Source organism: Oryctolagus cuniculus, chromosome 6, assembly GCF_964237555.1.
Source record: "Oryctolagus cuniculus chromosome 6, mOryCun1.1, whole genome shotgun sequence".
Classification (NCBI taxonomy): domain Eukaryota; kingdom Metazoa; phylum Chordata; class Mammalia; order Lagomorpha; family Leporidae; genus Oryctolagus; species Oryctolagus cuniculus.
In genome coordinates this window covers 17,161,905-17,181,758 of record NC_091437.1, presented here as the reverse complement: position 1 = coordinate 17,181,758, position 19,854 = coordinate 17,161,905, and the positions used below count along the sequence as shown (strand labels likewise).

General features: G+C 41.7%; 1 protein-coding gene and 1 non-coding gene across 5 annotated transcripts in view; both read left to right on the top strand.

The window, feature by feature from the left end:
* Positions 1 to 19,854, top strand: part of LOC138850132 (ribosomal large subunit pseudouridine synthase B) — a 60,039-nt gene that overhangs the window by 24,891 nt on the left and 15,294 nt on the right. The gene's annotated exons all lie outside the window — the stretch shown is intronic.
* Positions 9,631 to 9,734, top strand: LOC127490881 (small nucleolar RNA U13). Its single transcript, XR_007919270.1, has one exon. It is a non-coding gene; the product is annotated as a small nucleolar RNA U13 (small nucleolar RNA).

Below are 19,854 nucleotides of genomic sequence, written 5' to 3'. Positions count from 1 at the left end.
ACTTTCCCTTTTTTTTTACACTTAAGAACAGTCATCCAAAAAAATAAAAATAAAAAAGCTGAACACTCCTAAGTACCTTCTCTAAGATGCTGATCCATAGAAGGGCATTATTGAAAAGTACCTCTCTTCCAGAAAATATTGGAAGAATTCCACTTGAATAAATATTGCATAACTCTGTGCCTACTTTTACATACCCATATTTGTGGTAAGCTAATCCTGTTTCCAAAAAAAGGTTTTTGTGCTGTTGAAAAGCATTTCTGAAACACTGCCAACTCCATCTTGTGATTGAAGCTGTTTAGCATAAAACAAGTTAGAAGGGTAAGATGCCAGGCAGGTGTTTAGAGAGCTTGACTTTGAATTCTTTATGTTTGAATGAATCACAGTTTAGATAATCTGTGTCTCCAAAAGCTTTGCAATATATCATCTGATCATTTTCTACTTTTCCATTGAATATTTTCTTTTTAGTCCTCTTCCTTCATCTGCTTCAAGTGTAAGTAAATGACAGCTTCCAATACTATGCTTAGATTTCAGCATACATCATCCTTACCTGTTGAACTTTCACTTTGGATTAAACAGTTACTGCACGAGTGAGGTTTCAGACAGTGACTAGCTGTCCAGAGTGAGCGAGCCTTACAAAGCACATTTTGTTCAATTGCTTATTATAAGCCTGTTGTTTATCCACACAAGATAACCACAGCAATCACACAATAATTCATTTGCAGGAGGTCCTGTTTCACATTCTCCTGCTCATCATATTATCTGGTTTCAATTGACGTTAAGCTACTGCTGAGTTCTCTTTTACACTTTCATGTGTTACAGTTTTTTTGTTTTTACTCAACCTGTGTGTCAATGAACATCCCACATATTAATTGTCATTGTAGTGTTAAACTTTATTTGTTCTTTTGCACAAAGAATGCAACCTCCTTTTTTTGGTTAAGAGATTGTTTAAAAAAATGAGGAAACGAAAAATTTTTGCAGCCCCATCATGGAAAGCCATCTGTGACATTTTAAAATACGATGTCATAATCTTTTATATGCTGATTTACCAGTAATTAAACACAAAAAGGGAGTATTATATAATCTTCTCCAAACTTTCTATTTTCTTTAGCATACATCACACACATATAATCCTATTCTCAAATTCCCCTAAAACAAGACTTAGATTGAGCACACAATGGATGTACTAATCTTATGCTGTTGATCATTTAGAGCGATTCCAGTGATGTGACTACTAGCTGTATAGTTATATATTTCTCAACTTCCTTAGTTAACCCTCTAGAATGTATCACTGTATTATTTTGGTATTAGAACTCCTATTTTCAAGACAAAGAAATTCCATACGGGTTAGGCAAAAAGGAACACAGGAGTATCTGGAAAGATGGGGTGTGCTCTCCTTGCTCTGTGTTTCTGGACTATTCCCTCCCTTCACCCAGCAGTCATCTTCTGCTTCACATACATGAGTGAAAACAGGACCACAGACAGAACTGAAATTTATGCCTCACATCCAGCTATCCTGAGAAAAACAAAACCAGCTCCCACCCTTTCTCATTTCTCCATCACATACTCTTAAAAATTTCTAGGATTAGGGCATACACTGTGGTGTAGTGGGTGAAGCTGCTGCCTGCAGTGCTAGCATCCAATATGGATGCTGGTTCCAGTCTTGGCTGCTCCACTTCTTACCCGGCTCCCTGCTAATGAGCCTGGGAAAGCAGTAGAAGACAGCTCAAGTGCTTGGGCCCCTGCACATGAGTGGGAGACCTGGAAGAAGCTCCTGGCTTCTGGCTTCAGATCAGCCCAGCTCTGGCCATTGCAACCACGTGGGAAGTGAACCAGCTACAGAAGATCTCTCTCTCTCTCCCTCTCTCTGTAACTCTGCCTTTCAAATAAAATAAATAAATGATGATATTTATTTTATTTGAAAGGCAGAGTTACAGAGAGGCAGAGGCAGAGAGAGAGAGGTCTTCCATTCGCTGGTTCACTCCCCAGATGGCCACAAACAGCCAGACCGGACCAGGCTGAAGCCAGGAGCTAGGAACTCAACCCAGGTCTCCCACATGGGTGGCAGGGTCCCAAGCACTTGGTCCATCTCCCAGTGCTTCTTAGGTGCACTGGCAGGGACCTACATCAAAACCAGAGCAGCCAGGACTTGGACTGTTACTCTAGTAAGGGATGCCAGCATTCTAGGTGTTGTGCCACAACACTGGCCCCACCATATTTATTTTTGTTTGGAAATGTTTGTTTTAGCAAATTGGCACCATCAAACTAACAAAAGAAAAGAAATTATTTTGTGGTTCTTTCTTTAATAAGAGCGTTTTTTCGCATACTAAGTTTATTTACTGGTCAGTGAACTGTAGCTCCCTCTCATGTTTTCAAGCTGTGGATCTACAAAGAAAATGTCATTTTCCAAAAACACTTTAGCTTGACTCACCTGGAAAATTATCTGCTGTCAAAATCATAGTAACGATGTCAAAATTCTACAGTGGAAAGAGGTTTTAAAATTTGTCAACTGTTGTCATCTAGACTTTTATGTAAAATCATGTTTCTCATATAATGAATTTTATGGTTATTTTAAGAAAAACTCTTCTGGTAGTTAAGAACAGGGCATTAACTTTTAAAAATATGTATTTATTTATTAAAAGGCAGAGTTACAGAAAAAAGAGAGAGAGAAACAGACAAACAGAGAGATCTTCCATTTGCTGGTTCACTCTCCAAATGGCTGCAACAGCAGGGACTGGGCCAGGCTGAAGCCAGGAGGCAGAACCTCCATCCACATCTTCCATGTGGGTAGAGGGGCCCATCTTCTGCTGCTTTTCCCATGCCATTAGCAGGGAGCTGGATCAGAAGTGGAGCAGTCAATATACGAACCAGCAACCATATGGGATGCCAGCGCTGCACACTGCAGCTCATCCCACTGAGCTACAACACCAGCCTCGGACATTTACAGAGAAAGATGTTTACTCTCTGAAAGTAAAGCTATATATTCTGTGGACCTCCATTACGCAACTAGAAATACATGTCCACAGGATAGTAAGCCTTCCAGTCAATCAAGTTGAAAAGGTTTGGAGTAGGAGTCTATAGGGTGGATGGTCCAAAGTAACCCAGGTCTTCCAGAATTTCATCAGTTCTGTTTTCTACAAATGCCTGTAATGTTACACGCAACCCTGATCTCTTTATCTCCGTCAGTTCTCTAATTCTTACTCTATTACTTATATCGTGCTGAGTAACAAATTACCCCACAAATTAGCAGATTGGAACAATAACCCTTTATTATTACACATGGTTTCTGAGGTTCAGGATTCCAGCAGTGGCTTAACTGGGGGGCTCTGGATCAGGGTTTCTCATGAAACCTGTCGCAGTTAACCTGTCACAGCTGGGCCTGCAGCCACCCAGCTGTGGAACCTGCTGCTCAGCTCTCTCTACACAGGGCCTCATCTCTCACTGCAGGAGCCTCTCCACAGGGTGCCAAGACGGGACGGCTCCCTCTGCTCACCGCCAATTGTCCAAGAGAGATGGCGGGCCTGGGGCAGAAGCTGTACTGTCTGTCAGGATTTAGCCTTGGAAGAAACAGCATCTCCGTCTCGATCTCTGCCACGTTCTGCTGTCACACAGAGCAGCTCTCTGTCACGTGGGAGGGCATCACTAAGGGTGAGAACGGCACTGGTCATTACGTCATTTTCAGATCAGAAAAAACGCCCGCATACTTCGTTCTATATTTGCCATAGCTAGAAGCCTGATTGCTACTTCTTTCTTTTTTTATTTATCTCCTTTGGGATAATTTTGAATTACTTACAAAACTTATAACTAGTACATGTCCTCCTCAAAAACATTAGAGGATACACAAAGGTGAAAGAAAAAAAACCTATGAAGGGCTGGCATTGTGGCGCAGCAGGTTAGGCTGGCTGTGATGCGGCGTCTCATGTGAGAGCCCTGGTTCAAGTCCCTGCTACTCTGTTTCTCATCCAGCTTCCTGCTGACGCACCTGGAAAGGCAGCAGGCGATGGCTCAAGTACTTGGGCCCCTGCCACCCACGGGAGACACTGGGATGGAGTTCCTGGATCTTGGTTTCTGCCTGGCCCAGACTTGGCTATTGTGCCCATTTGTGGAGTGAACCAATGGAGAATCGATCTCTGATTCTCCCTTTCTTGCTCTTCCTTTCAAAACAACAAAACAAAACAAAACAAAACAAAAAAACCCACCACTTGGGCTTGTATTAATATTTAATGCCTTTGGACCTGGTGCTTTGATGTAGTAGGTTAAGCCACCACCTGCACTGCTGGAAACCCATATGGTTGCTGGTTCGAGCCCCAGCTGCTCCACTTCCAATCCAGCTCTCTGCTAATGGCCTGGGAAAGCAGCAGCAGATGGCCCAAGTTATTGGACCTCTGCACCCACATGAGAGACCTGGAAGCAGCTCCTGGCTCCTGGCTGCGGATCAACCCAATTCCAGCCATTGTAGCCATTTGGGGAGTGAACCAGCGGATGGACGACCTCTCTCTCTGCCTCTCTGTAACTCTGCCTTTCAAATAAAATTTTTAAAAACTAAAAAAAAAAAAAAACACCCAAAACCAAAGAAACCTAATGGCCAAGTTATTTCTAATTGCTTCATAATCCATCTGTTCCAACTGTACATGTACCCAGGAACCTCACTGTGACCCTTGCTGATGGAGCCCTCATCTCCCTGGATGGTATCTCCCACCTCATCGTGCTTCGAAGGCTGCCTCGGAGCTCAGGGGTCTCAAAGTCACACTGCTGCATGCCTGACTTGCAAAAAACAGCTCTTTAAGGCTTTCCAGAGCTCAGGTCGCCCTGGCTCAGCAGCAAGCCCATAGACAAGCCCCACTCACCAGGTGACACTTTGAGGACCAGGAACTGAAACCAAGTGGAAAAAACCTAACACTGTCTCACTGTCACATGGCAAGAACACCTAGCTAATGCATCGGGGCAGCCTCCTCCTGGTGGTGAAATACTCGAGATTTGGGAATTTATCATGTCCAACACCTTTTATTCAGATGAGGGAATCTGGTCAATACTGACATCACTAAATGGCTCAGTCTGGATTTTCAGATCAAATAAGCAATCTGCTTTGAAAATCGATCCAGTAACTGCAGAACAAACAAACAATAAAAATAAGCTCCCTCCTTCGATAGTTCTGTAGCCTTCTGCCTTCTCCATCCAGGTTTCAGAGAGCTGGATCGGAAGTTGAGCAGCTGGGACTTGAACCAGCGCCCATATGAAATGTCAGCACTGCAGGCGGCAGCTTGCCTGCTATGCCACAGTTCTGGCCCCTCTTCTATTTCTAATGTTCTGTTCTGAAATGTGGGCCAGTAGGAAGACGAATCCAGACATCAGGGCACCTGGCTGGGTAACATCTGTGCAACCCATGGGCACCCCACTGAGCCCACTGGGCTCTTTTTCCATCCTGAGACATCCGGAGTGCTGGGCAATTTGCAACACCATTGTTCTGCAGAGTGCGGAACTTGCTTTGAATACTCTGGCTCTCATATATTATACTGCACACTGTTTTTCTCCAAATAAAATGTAATCATCTTTGCGTTTCCTTTTACCCAGCTAAGGAAAAACTCAGCATGTTGTCAGATGTCCCTTCTGCTGCTCTCGGGCTGTGTTGAAGTCCCAGGGACACCACAAGGCTCACACACCTAGGAGCGGGCTCTGTGGTCCTCTAGTGACACCAGTGCCCATTGTCCAGTCCTGGGCCAATCCTGCAGGCTTCCTATAGGAAGAGCTGTGTTCCATTGTGTTTTGTGCTGTCTATGAGGATCCTTTACCATCCCTCCAAGTCACTTCTCTTGAAGTTCATTGCTACTTTCTCTTATCCAAAATTGCTTGTTTGCTTTTCGTCCTGCCCCTGTTCATCCCTGTACAATACTCCCGAGGGCTGGAAGTCTGCTGGCTATAGCTACCAGAGCCCCTTGCCAGCAGCTCCTGGCTAGGAACACCAGCGGTCCCTGGTGGGCTACTGGAAGGCAGAAGGTGGGGACAAGGGATTCACCATGGTTTCTAGTGTCTGGCAGTGGGCAGCAATGATGACATTTGCTATAGTAACCCGGTTGCCAAAATTTCATCTATCAGCATATCCAGAAGCAGACACCACAGGGTCTCCATGAGCACGATGGTGGTCCAGGCTCAGGAACCCAGTGCGGGAGCAGCAGGAGTTTGTTTTCTGGGTATCACCCTCCGCGCTTTTCGTCCTCCTCCTGCTTTCTCTTTTCCATTTCTTTTCTAACAGATCCCTGGGACTAAATTTCCGCCACTGGAAACACTCAACTGAGTTCCTTTTGTTGCTTTTCCCACACAGATCCGGATCGAACACTCCTTTCCTCTTCCCTGCTTGGTATCCTTGACCCACTTCATCATAGGAAGATGCTCTCTTTGCTAGTCCCAGACGCTGAGAAACAAGTCAGCCACCGTTCTTGTAGCCATATATAACAGAGACCCAAATGAAGAAGCTTAAGACAAATGGAGAATGTATAGTCACACTCTAGCATGGGTCCTGGAACCCCAGTGCTGACATGTACCAGGCCTCAGGACTGCGGGTAGAATGCTGTAGGTTACTGTACTAGTCAGCTAGCACTACCTAACTACACTGATAATAGCCACCATTGACTATTTTTCACAAGTCTACACATTGGCTGGGAAGTTGTGATTATCTGGCTTGGTCCTGGAAGATCTCACCTTGGCTTCTTGTTTGCATCAGCTGACGGGTCAGTTAGGGGCTGCCTTGTTAGGGTGGATTTGGCTGGGGCACCGTGGCTGTGTTTCTTCTCTGTTCAACAAGACCATACAACAAGTATGGTCTTAGGGAGCAGACGAGTCCAGGGGGAAAAGCATCAATGTACAGAGCTTTCTGTGGCACCCTGTCACTTCTGCCAGCCTGGATTTAGGTGAGGGAACACTAAGCTCTACTTCTTAATGGGAAGGGCTTCGAAGACTTAACATGAGTGAAGCCACAAACAGTAAGGGAGTGGCAAACCAGGGCCAGTTACCGCACCTGTCTGCTACACTAACCCAGGAAAATGTCTCTGCTTCTTTGTGAAGGTTTGCTTTGCTCCTCTTCTGCTTTCAGACCCACTTTTTCTCTTTCCTCACCCATGTGGGAGACAATGGCCACTACTACAAGTTTACATTTCATTGTTCAAGGACACAGCCAGGCAAAAACTGGAGCCTCCGACTCCTCTGTATATCCAGGGACTCTTCGTTGAGTCAAGTGCCCACTTAGAGATCAATAAACAGCGGTCTGGAAGATGGGGTCAGATTGCTGTTCCCACAACAGTCATGTGGCCAGAGCAGAGCAGAGAGCAGCCCCGAGGACAGGAGTATCAACACAATGCTACTCCAACAGAGCTTCGAAACTGACGAGTGCTTCAACATGTCTTCAGTTTTTTAAGGAAAACTTTTGGCAGCCATGGCTGAGCTCCTCAAGCAAGAGGCCATGATGGGTTAGTGAATGAGAAAGAGCAGGTTTCTAGAATAAAACTACCATCTTTCTATCTGCCACATCCTGGCTGTGTGGCCTGTTTTTTATTTTTATTTTTATTTTTTTACAGTTTTTAAAAATAGTTTTTTATTTACTTGAAGTGAGCAGGGGTAGAGAGAGAGAAAGAGAGCACTCCCATCCTGTAGTTCAATGCCCAAATGCCCACAATAGCTGGGACTGGGCCAGACAGAATCCAGGAACCAGGAATTCCACCCAGATCTGCCACATGGGGACAGGGACCCAAGTACTTGGGCCATCTCCCAATGCTCTCCCAGCTGCATTAGCAGGGACCCAAGTACTTGGGCCATCTCCCAGTGCTCTCCCAGCTGCATTAGCAGGGACCCAAGTACTTGGGCCATCTCCCAGTGCTCTCCCAGCTGCATTAGCAGGAAGTGGGATCCCAAGTACAGCAGCTGGGACTCGAACCAGCTTAACCTACAATGGTACAACCACCTCCCGCTGGCAAATTCTTGACCTCCTTGTGGTCCAGTTACTTAGTAGTAAAATTGGGAAGAAAATTATTCCTACTTTATTGAGAGACATGAAGACTGAAGTAACAGATACATAAGGTATATATGCATATAACAGGGTTCCTACATAGTAAATGCTCAAAAAAAAAAAAAGTTACTGAAACGTTTCCCACCATTTAAAAAGAAGTGCTGAACACAGAGTATAAAACTGAGCAGTAGAGCGCTGTGGAGTATCTTGTTAACCATCCTCATCAGATTCACGCACAGGTGCTGTGAGGGACACGCTATGGCTGGAACATGGCTCGGTCCCTGTGAAACTCAAATTGGAAATTGATTGCCATGTGGCAGTGTTGAGAGCTGGGGCTTTGAGGTGGTTAGGTGGCTAAGCGGGTGCACTTAGAGCAGTGGGTTGGCTCCATGGGCATGGGTTGCTGTCCAGCAGGCCCAGCCCTCTTCCTCTCGCCTCTCCTATGTGAGACCCACTTGCCCCTCTGTTTTCCACCATCTTCTGATGGAGCACAAAAACTGTCACTGGAAGCTGCCACTAAGCTGTTGGACTTCCAAGCCTCCAGATCCATGAGCAAAATTAACTTCTTTCCCTCATAAAAGACCCGGTCTGCGCTATTTAGTTATAGTTTCAGAAGGATAGACCAGGACCAGACCACTAGGTTGCAATTAAATTAAATGAATCATGGGACATCCTCAGTGGAAGTCCCAGATGCGTGTTTATCCTTACGTAAGTCATCTTTTCAAGGAATCCCTTCAGGGTTTTGTGTTGACTCACAGCAGACAGACTTAAAGAACACACAGGCTAGAAGGCCAGGACATCCATGGTGGTAAAATGAAACTACCAACAGGAGGAGGATAGGGACTGGGGAGAGACTGCCTGAGGCTATTGTCAGAAGTCAGAGAAACAGGGTAATCTGAGGACAAAAAATTTAGGCTTATTTAATTCTTTCCCAACCCCTACATAAAGCCCAGAAACCTTGAAAGGTTAAGTCATTGCATGCCGACCAGCCCCAGCCAGAAAAGGAAAAGAAAATCATTTAGAACGGGCAATAGTGGGATACCAAATCAGGAACTTATTTCAGAAAATAGGAAGAACTGCCTTTTACAATTAATGCCATGTAATTTTTTTTTAAGATCAAGTTGTATGGAATAGACCTGGTTTAAAAGTACACGCAAGATGTTATGAAAAAGTATTAAAATAGCTTCTTCTGCTTTATTGACCACACCTACATTCTTTGTGCATAGTCACATAGGAAGTAGCCAGAATTGAAGGCAGACAATTCCCTTATAATCTTAACAAAAATAGAAGCCTATAGTTGTAGTGACTCACTTGTTTCCTTCTGTTTTCAATCCTTATCTCAGGACCACAGATTGTATTACAATTGATAAGCAACTGTACATCTTTTGTGAAGCACCTTGAAATGTTCTGGCCTGATCATGAGCTGGCCAAGTTTAGAATTCCTCAACAAAGCTAAGCACGTGACTGAAGCCTGTCTCTCTAACGGGACACTTCATAGTATTTTGAGAACCTGCAACGAGTCACTTCACAAAGATCAGAACCAAGCTTTTAATAAATAACATGATTGAAGGAAGACATTTTCTTAGAGTGAAATCTATTTATGTCACGCTTTCTTCACTTCTAAAACATACTATGAGATCCTTTCACGGTTCATAAAAGTGAGGATCGAGTTTTCATGCCATATGTGTGAAGTGTACCTTCCTCAACCTTACTGCAATGTTGGCACATTACCCAGCTGATGTGAAAGTAAGATAAAATACTATATTATGAACACATCTAGTTACAAACTCTAGGCAACATACTGTTCAGAGATTTCACTTTTTTCTTTTATACTGTCCTTGACTAATTTATTCTTTCTTAGCATGAAGTGCAATTCAGTGATTTGGAAACTATGAATTGTGCTAGTACATGTGCAGATACAAGCCCAAGTCACCCAATTACGGCTGATTTGATTCCGACTACAATATTAAAATGTGTGGAGTGCAGTGTGGCCAAAAGTGCTAGCCATTTCCCCAAATCTATTTTCCACCTAGTTTATGTTAATAAAATCCCTGGTGTTCATGTGGTTCAGGGCTACCCCTAATCAAGACTCGGTTTCTCAGCCTGCCTTGCAGCTGGGAGAGGCCCAGTGTTTCAGTTCTGCACAATGGGATGCTACAGATGATCACTTCTGGATGTTCATGGGAGAGAAATGAGTCACGGGTTCCCCGTCTATCTAACCACCCACCTGCATCTCACTCAGTAAAGCAGTAGGAGAAGCAGATATAAAGTGAATTCTTTGTCATTAGGTACAGTCAAAACAAAGGGTCTTGAGCAGGAAGAGCCTGTACCTGGGTCTATAATCAGTGACAGTCAGTGCTGGCCTTCTGTGCTACACTCCAGTGCAATTGAAACAAACTCATCCTTTAAAATATAAGATACTTGCTTGTTGTAAATTGATGGCTGGTTGTCTTTTGGAAGTCATCACATGTTATAGATGCCACCCAATGGTTGTGTCTTTGTTGCAGGTGAAAAGTGAGAATTGCAGCCAAATAATGCAAGAGAGATTTGGGCTATAAGGAAAAATGTAAATAAGAATTTAAAGATAATGAAGACAAGACGTGAAAAAAATTCAAGTAAAGATCTTAATTTGGGCTACATTTGCATATATAGCTGCATTTTTTATTCTGGTTTCTCCAATTCTCTTTCTGATATAGATTTCTATGAGTCCCTTAAATATTGTATCTATTTAAAAGTATAGAAGCACTTCTCTATGAAAGAGAATGTTTATGTTTCTCTAATGAGCATTATCTGAAAAAAATGTATTTGTGCTCATATATATGTAATTCTTAGGGAAGCTAAAAACTTATTGGCATACATTTTCATTTTTGTTATGTGAACTTGAGACAGTCAATTATGCATATATCTAATCATATTAAAGCATCAAGCCATTCTACAGGTCATATGTAGGAATAAGATTCTTCATTGTAGAGCATAAACACTGTTTAGAGGAACAGGTACCATTGACTGCACTTATAATTTTCTTGAGCAAACTTAGAAGGCTATCAATCACAGCACACACTGATTGACTAGTGCTTTTCATCAAGTCTGAAAGCAACAGGACAAATGTCACTGCCATCACTCATCATCTGGGCCTTAGGACAAACATGCCCAAGCAATTCTTAACTGTCTTGGAAACGAGAAAAGGGACAACTGTAAAATAATATGTACTTCTTCATGGTGGTCAACCCAAGTCTTGAATACTGGCCATCTCTTTTCACTAAAAAAGAAAATGAGGCAACTGGTGATTTTCTGCTCTCCTATTTCTCCTATAGTAAACAGCAAAACTGATTGTAATTTTTTTTATTACTGCTTGAAAAAACAAAAGTCTAGAACAATCTTATTTCTTTAAATACATTATATCCGGGCTACTGCATCCCAGAGTTTTCTCCTAAAATTTACAATTTATACCTATGGCAGTATATGTTTCTGACTCTTTTCTCTCTTCTCATTTTGATTATGTTCCACTCAGAAAGAACACTGATCAAAATAAAATGTGAAATCATAACAAGAACATTTATTTCTTCTAATATCTTAGCATTACAATATTTACTCTTAAAAATTATCTAACTAGTAAATTGTGATGCAATGGAAAGGACAATAGAGGAATTAGAAGACCTGGGTTCGATTTCTGCCTTTGACCTTAATTTGCAGTGTGATCTTGGGTGTGCCAGTGTTAATACACACCACTGTCTCACCTATACCACAAGGAGGATCAGAATAAAAGATCTCTGGGACGGTTTCCCTTAAATTACATTATGCCAACGTTATAATTTAAGCCAACTTTAAAGATATTAATTGGCATGTGCATTCAGCTTAGTGACCGAGACACCAGCTGAGAGGCCTCAATCCCACTTTGAAGTGCCTATGCTTGGATCCCAGCTCTGCTCTTGGATCCGGGTTCCTGCTAAGTCACGTCCTGGGAGACGGCAGGTAATTGCTAAGTGGCTGCGTAACTACTACCTACCTGGGAGACCCACAGAGTGTTTGGCTCCATGCTCCAGTCTGGTTCAGCCCCCCCTAGCTGTTGCAGGCATTTGCTACAATGAGTCAGCAGATGGAAGCTCTCTTTCTCCCTGTCTATCAAATAAATATTTTTAAAATTTTAAATATTTTTAAATTTTAAATATTTAAAAAAATTTATTTGATACACTCAGCTCACATACCTACCCTGGTTTTTGTTTCACAAACTGTAAACCTTGGAATTGGTATCAGTTACAGTTCAATTTTAGTAGGAATTTGATCTTCATTAATGTTTAAAAGAACAGTAACTCTCCATATCATGTCTCTGAAACAAGTGTTTGAATTGAGTATGATTACTTTATACTCGATGAGAACTTAAATAGCAAATCAGCAACTACAACCCAAAACTATACATGGACTAAATAAGCACATTCATTACTATTTTTTTCTTTTTGCAAACAATACTAGCATATCCTCTGAATTTACTCATACTTAAACTTTGGGAGAAAAAATTTGGTATTATAAAAGTCTATATTCAGATTACTAGAAACTCTGAACTGGATCTGACAACTTGAAGTCTGGACATTCGTCATTTTCTTGTTCAGAGGCTTCGCTTATCTTCTCACCCCTACTCCTCCTCCTGCTGCCACTACTCAATTCTCTTCTCGCACACCACCCCCTACGCTGCCTCTGCACCACGGGGTTACTGAGCAACCCACCCTGATCCTTCTCCAGCAGCTGCTGACCGGGTCCTAGGACATCTAGACAGAATACAAAATCCTGGCAGCCTGATCAGCTTTCTTTGTTGGTTTTTAGCTGCAAAGTGTTCATCCTTTGTCCCTGGTAGGTGTTGGTGTTGTTGCTGTGTAGTCAGCATGGTTATCAGTTTACATCATGAACATCAACTTCACATTTTCCAAGAATTCACCCATGTCAGAGCAGCAGCTCAAGTGGATTCCTCCCTGACCTCTATATGACAACAGTTGGCTAAAAGCTGGCCTAAATCAGAATCATGCATGCAGCCAGCTTAGACTTCATTGAGTTGGCCTCTGAATTTTTATCATTTCTTTAATTCTCAGCTGAGAATTATATTGATTTCGCGATTCAGCAAAGAAAATGCAATGTTACTCAGAAGACACAGTACAGTCTCATCAGCTGCTGAATGAATACAGATAAAGAGAGAATGAAGGGAAATTCAAGGATCACCTGATCTGTATGCAAAGGCAAGCAATTCAGACTGACGACACAACATCTGTCTTCTCCTTTCTGTGGCAAAGTCACTACAATGTAGGATCACAGCTGCCTCGCTTGGGCTGACTGATAGGGACAGAAGGAACAGGAAGCCTGTGGGTAGCCATAGGCTACAGAAGGCTAAGATCAAGGGCATTCTGAGTTAAGCTTAGCTTGACATGATAAACTGAGCATGATGAATACTCTAGAACATACTAGAAATCTTGGTCATGCTGTGAAATACAGACAAGAAGGGAAAGTTAGATAAGTGGAAAATCCAAATATGTAGACAAAACATCGCTCAAAAATGTGCCTGCACTCACACTGATTAGCTGTATGGGAATTAGCCGTAATCCCAGATGTATTTGCAAACTACATTCTCTCCATTGGTAAATATATTTTGTGTGGGACTTTCACAGTTGGAGACACTGTCATGATTTATTCACTTACTTTTAGAGAAGAAGTAGAAGAAAGCTCAAATTTTAGGACTTTTCTTAAAAATGAAGCTCACTCTACCCCGAAAAAAGAGAACAGAAAATGTGGACGAAAGTTGCAGCATTAACCAGCCAGTTTCTAGACTTGCTTTTAAATGACTTGATCACCCTTTGTTAACAACTATACTGCATTTAAGTCACGTAGACTTTTGCCAGAGCCCTGCTGTATTCTGCTCGTGAATGCAAGTTATTTAATAACCTGTCAGCAAGTTCTCTAACCAATTCATTATCTAAGCTGGAGGTACTAAATGCTCATTCTGTTGTTGGATGGATTTTCTCCAGCTGAACCTGAGAAATGTTACAGACAGCAGAGAAGATTCTTCCAGCTTTCTAAATACGTCAGTGGGCTGGTACTAAAATTCCTTGCTTCTGTTGAATTATTCAAACTGCTGTCATCCAATTAGCAATTCTCCCTTCATTTTCTTAAATCAATTCCTTTTTATGTCACCAGAAGAATCAGTTAAAAGGCATTTATATAATAAATTAGTAGCCTTGTATTAGTTTACCTGTAAGGTCTTTAGTAACAAGTAAGCTCTACAATAAAGCATTCAACATTAATATTTTCTTTTTTAACTTTTATTTAATGAATATAAATTTCCAAAGTACGATTTATGGATTACAATGGCTTCCCCCACATACCGTCCCTCCCACCCACAACCCTCCCCTTTCCCACTCCCTCTCCCCTTCCATTCACATCAAGATTCATTTTCGATTATCTTAATATACAGAAGATCAGCTTAGTATACATTAAGTAAGGATTTCAACAGTTTGCTCCCACACAGAAACATAAAGTGAAAAATAATAGATGATTTTTTTTAAATGATGATGAAATCAGATCAGACCTATTGTCATGTTTAATCCCAGTGAGGGTCAAGTTGGGAATTGATAATTTCTTTTTTTTTTTTTATTTACAGAGGATCAGTTTAGTATGCATTAAGTAAAGATTTCAACAGTTTGCACCCCCATAGAAACACAAAGTGAAATATATTGTTTGAGTACTCGTTATAGCATTAAATCTCAATGCACAGCTCATTAAGGACAGAGATCCTACATGAGGAGTAAGTGCACGGTGACTCCTGTTGTTGAGTTTACAAATTGACACTCCTATCTGTGGCATCAGTAATCTCCCTATGCTCCAGTCATGAGTTTCCACGGATATGGAAGCCCTCTGAGTTCTCCGACTCTTATCTTGTTTAGACAAGGTCATAGTCAAAGTGGAGGTTCTCTCCTCCCTTCAGAGAAAGGTACTTCCTTCTTTGATGACCTGTTCTTTCCACTGGGATCTCACTCACAGAGATCTTTTGCCAGAGTGTCTTGGCTTTCCATGCCTGAAATACTCTCATGGGCTTTTCAGCCAGCTCCGAATGCCTTTAGGGCTGATTCTGAGGCCAGAGTGCTATTTAGGACATCTGCCATTCTATGAGTCTGCTGAGTATCTCGCTTCCCATGTTGGATCACTCTCCCCTTTATTTATTCTATCAGTTAGTGTTAGCAGGTACTAGACATGCTTATGTGCTCCCTTTGACTCTTAGTCCTTTCATTATGATCAATTGTGAACTGAAATTGATCACTTGGACTAGTGAGATGGCATTGGTACATGCCACCTTGATGGGATTGAATTGGAATCCCCTGGTATGTTTCTAACTCTACCATTTGGGGCAAGTCAGCTTGAGCATGTCCCAAATTATACATCTCTTCCCTCTCTTATTCCCACTCTTATGTTTAACAGGATTCACATTTCAGTTAATTTTCAACACTTAAGAATAACTGTGTGATAATTACAGAATTAAACCAGTCATATTAAGTAGAACAGATAAAAAAAAAAAACTACTAAGAGGGATAATGTATTAAGTTGTTCATTAACAGTCAGGGCTATGCTGATCAAGTCACCGTTTCCCATAGTGTCCATTTCACTTCAACAGGTTTCCTTTTTGGTGTTCAGTCAGTTGTCACTGATCAGGGAGAACATATGGTATTTGTCCCTTTGGGACTGGCTTATTTCACTCAGCATGATGTGTTCCAGATTCCTCCATTTTGTTGCAAATGACTGGATTTTGTTGTTTCTTACTGCGGTATAGTATTCTAAAGAGTACATATCCCATAATTTCTTTATCCAGTCTACCGTTGATGGGCATTTAGGTTGGTTCCAGGTCTTAGCTATTGTGAATTGAGCTGCAATAAACATTAGGGTGCAGACCTCTTTTTTGTTTGCCAATTTAAATTCCTTTGGGTAAATTCCAAGGAGTGGGATGGCTGGGTCGAACGGTAGGGTTATCTTCAGGTTTCTGAGGAATCTCCAGACTGACTTCCATAGTGGCTTGACCAGTTTGCATTCCCACCAACAGTGGGTTAGTGTCCCTTTTTCCCCACATCCTCGCCAGCATCTGTTGTTGGTAGATTTCTGCATGTGAGCCATTCTAACCGGGGTGAGGTGAAACCTCATTGTGGTTTTGATTTGCATTTCCCTGATTGCTAGGGACCTTGAACATTTTTTCATGTGCCTGTTGGCCATTTGGATTTCCTCTTTTGAAAAATGTCTATTGAGGTCCTTGGCCCATCTCTTAAGTGGGTTGTTGGTTTTGTTTTTGTGGAGTTTCTTGATCTCTTTGTAGATTCTGGTTATTAACCCTTTATCTGTTGCATAGTTTGCAAATATTTTTTCCCATTCTGTCGGTTGTCTCTTCACTCTCCTGACTGTTTCTTTTGCAGTACAGAAACTTCTCAATTTGATGCAATCCCAATAGTTGATTTTGGCTTTGACTGCCTGTGCCTCCCGGGTCTTTTCCAGAAATTCTTTGCCTGTGCCAATATCTTGAAGGGTTTCTCCAATGTTCTCTAATAACTTGATGGTGTCAGGTCGTAGATTTAGGTCTTTAATCCATGTTGAGTGGATTTTTGTGTAAGGTGTAAGGTAGGGGTCTTGCTTCATGCTTCTGCACGTGGAAATCCAATTTTCCCAGCACCATTTATTGAATAGACTGTCCTTGCTCCAGGAATTAGTTTTAGATCCTTGATCAAATATAAGTTGGCTGTAGATGTTTGGGTTGATTTCTGGTGTTTCAATTCTGTTCCATTGGTCTATCCATCTGTTTCTGTACCAGTACCATGCTGTTTTGATTACAACTGCCCTGTAGTATGTCCTGAAATCTGGTATTGTGATGCCTCCGGCTTTGTTTTTGTTGTACAAGATTGCTTTAGCTATTCGAGGTCTCTTGTGCCTCCATATGAATTTCAGCACCATTTTTTCCAGATCTGAGAAGAAGGTCTTCAGTATCTTGATTGGTATTGCATTGAATCTATAAATTGCTTTTGGGAGAATGGACATTTTGATGATATTGATTCTTCCAATCCATGAGCATGGAAGATTTTTCCATTTCGTGGTATCCTCTTCTATTTCTTTTTTTAAGGTTTTGTAATTTTCATTGTAGAGATCTTTAACGTCCTTGGTTAAGTTTATTCCAAGGTATTTGATTGTTTTTGTAGCTATTGTGAATGGGATTGATCTTAGAAGTTCTTCCTCAGCCATGGCATTGTCTGTGTATACAAAGGCTGTTGATTTTTGTGCATTGATTTTATACCCTGCTACTTTGCCAAACTCTTCTATGAGTTCCAATAGTCTCTTGGTAGAGTTCTTTGGGTCCCCTAAATAAAGAATCATGTCATCTGCAAAGAGGGATAGTTTGAGTTCTTCCTTCCCAATTTGTATCCCTTTAATTTCTTTTTCTTGCCTAATAGCTCTGGCTAGAACCTCCAGAACTATATTGAATAGCAGTGGTGAGAGTGGACATCCCTGTCTGGTACCAGATCTCAGTGGAAATGCTTCCAACTTTTCCCCATTCAATAGGATGTTGGCTGTGCGTTTTTCATAGATTGCTTTGATTGTATTGAGGAATGTTCCTTCCAAACCCAGTTTGCTTAGAGTTTTCATCATGAACGGGTGTTGTATTTTATCAAATGCTTTCTCGGCATCTATTGAGATAACCATATGGTTTTTCTTCTGCAGTCTGTTAATGTGGTGTATCACATTGATTGTCTTGCGCACATTAAACCATCCCTGCATACCAGGGATAAATCCCACTTGGTCTGGGTGGATGATCTTTCTGATGTGTTGTTGCATCTATTGGCGAGAATTTTATTGAGGATTTTTGCATCTATGTTCATCAGGGATATTGGTCTGTAATTCTCTTTCAGTGCTGCATCTCTTTCCGGCTTAGGAATTAAGGTGATGCTGGCTTCATAGAAAGAATTTGGGAGGATTCCCTCTTCTTCGATTGTTCTGAATAGTTTGAGAAGAATTGGAGTTAGTTCTTCTTTAAATGTCTGGTAGAATTCAGCAGTGAATCCATCTGGTCCTGGGCTTTTCTTTGTTGGGAGGGCCTTTATTACTGTTTCAATTTCTGTCTCAGTTATGGGTGTGTTTAGGTTTTCGATGTCTTCCTGGTTCAATTTAGGCAGGTTGCATGTGTCCAGGAATCTCTCCATTTCTGATAGGTTTCCCTGTTTGCTGGCATACAAGTCCATGTAGTAATTTCTGATGATTCTTTTTATTTCTGTGGTGTCTGTTGTTACATTTCCTTTTTCATCTCTGATTTTATTGATTTGGGTCTTTTCTCTGCTTTTTTTAGGTAGTTGGGCCAATGGGGTGTCAATTTTGTTTATTTTTTCAAAAAACCAGCTCCTCGTTTGGCTGATTTTTTTGTAATTTTTTTTTTTGGATTCAATCCTGTTGATTTCTTCATAACATAACAAAGTGAAACTTTTTTTTCATTGTCCACATATTGAAGGACACTAACTATTCAGTTCACACCCATGAAAGCTGCTGAATTCCTGTTACGTATTTAGCTGAGCACAAGTCTCCCCAGGAAGTAACAACACTTTGAATTCTATTCTAGAGTTTAAATGCTATGAGAGACACACCCCCATCTTTTTATCTTATTACTCAGAAACAGCATTCATATCATCAAAGTCATACAGGAGAGTCTAATGCATAAAGGTACGGATGCCACATCTTTTGCTTTTTTTTTAATTGCATATGTTTAAAGTGTGTGACATAATGCCATGATATACTTTTCTTGGTATCTATGCACATAGTGATGTGGTAACTTCTAGGTTCATCCATGGTTTCACAAATGTCAGGAACCCCTTTTTGCAAAGCTGAGTAATATTCCATTGTGGGTATAGACCATAATTTCTTTATCCATTCATCAGTCAGTGGGTACTTCAGTTCTTGTCATATTTGGCTACTGTGACTAATTCAACAATGAAGTGCAGATTTCTTCAACATACCGCTAGTGGACACACACCACTAAGAAATGCGATAATAACCTTACCCCCAAACATCAATCTCCTTCCACTGATGTTCTGTACTCCATGCCTGGAATATATTTAAAATGTTTTAATTTAAAACTATTCAGCATGAGGCCAGTGCTCTGGTACAGTGAGTTAAACTGCTACCCACAAGGCCAGCATACATAGCAGAGTGCCAACTGCAGTCCCAGCTACTGTACTACCAAAGCAGCTTCCTGTTAACATAGCTGTTAATGTAACAGCAGACGATGGCTCAGACGCCTGGGCCCCTGCTACTTGCATGGGAGACCCGGATGGAATCCTTGCCTCTGGCCTGGTGCAGCCCTGACTGTGGCAGCAATTTGGGGAGTGAGCCAGCAAATAAAAGTGCTCTCATTCTCTCTCTCTCTCTCTCTTGTTCTGCTTTTCACATAAATTTTTTTTAAAATTACTAAACTTTGAATTTAAAAATTTACATTTTTATTAACTCATTTTAAAAGTAATTAGCTTTTTTTCAGAAGCAGAGAGAAAGAAAGGCAGAAACAGAAATCTCCTGTTTGGGGCCAGCACTGTGGCATAGTGGGTAAAGCTGCCGCCTGCAGTGCTGGCATTCCATATGTGTGCCAGTTTGAGTAGCGGCTGCTCCACTTCCTGGTCCAACTCTCTGCTACGGCCTGGGAAGGCAGTAGAGGATGAACCAAATCCTTGGGTCCCTGCACCTATGTGGGAGACCTGGAAGAAGCTCCTGGCTCCTGGCTTCAAATCGGTGCAGCTCCGGCCATTGCAGCCAGTTGGGGAGTGAACTAGCAGATGGAAGACCTCTCTCTCTTTCTGCCTCTCCTTCTTTCT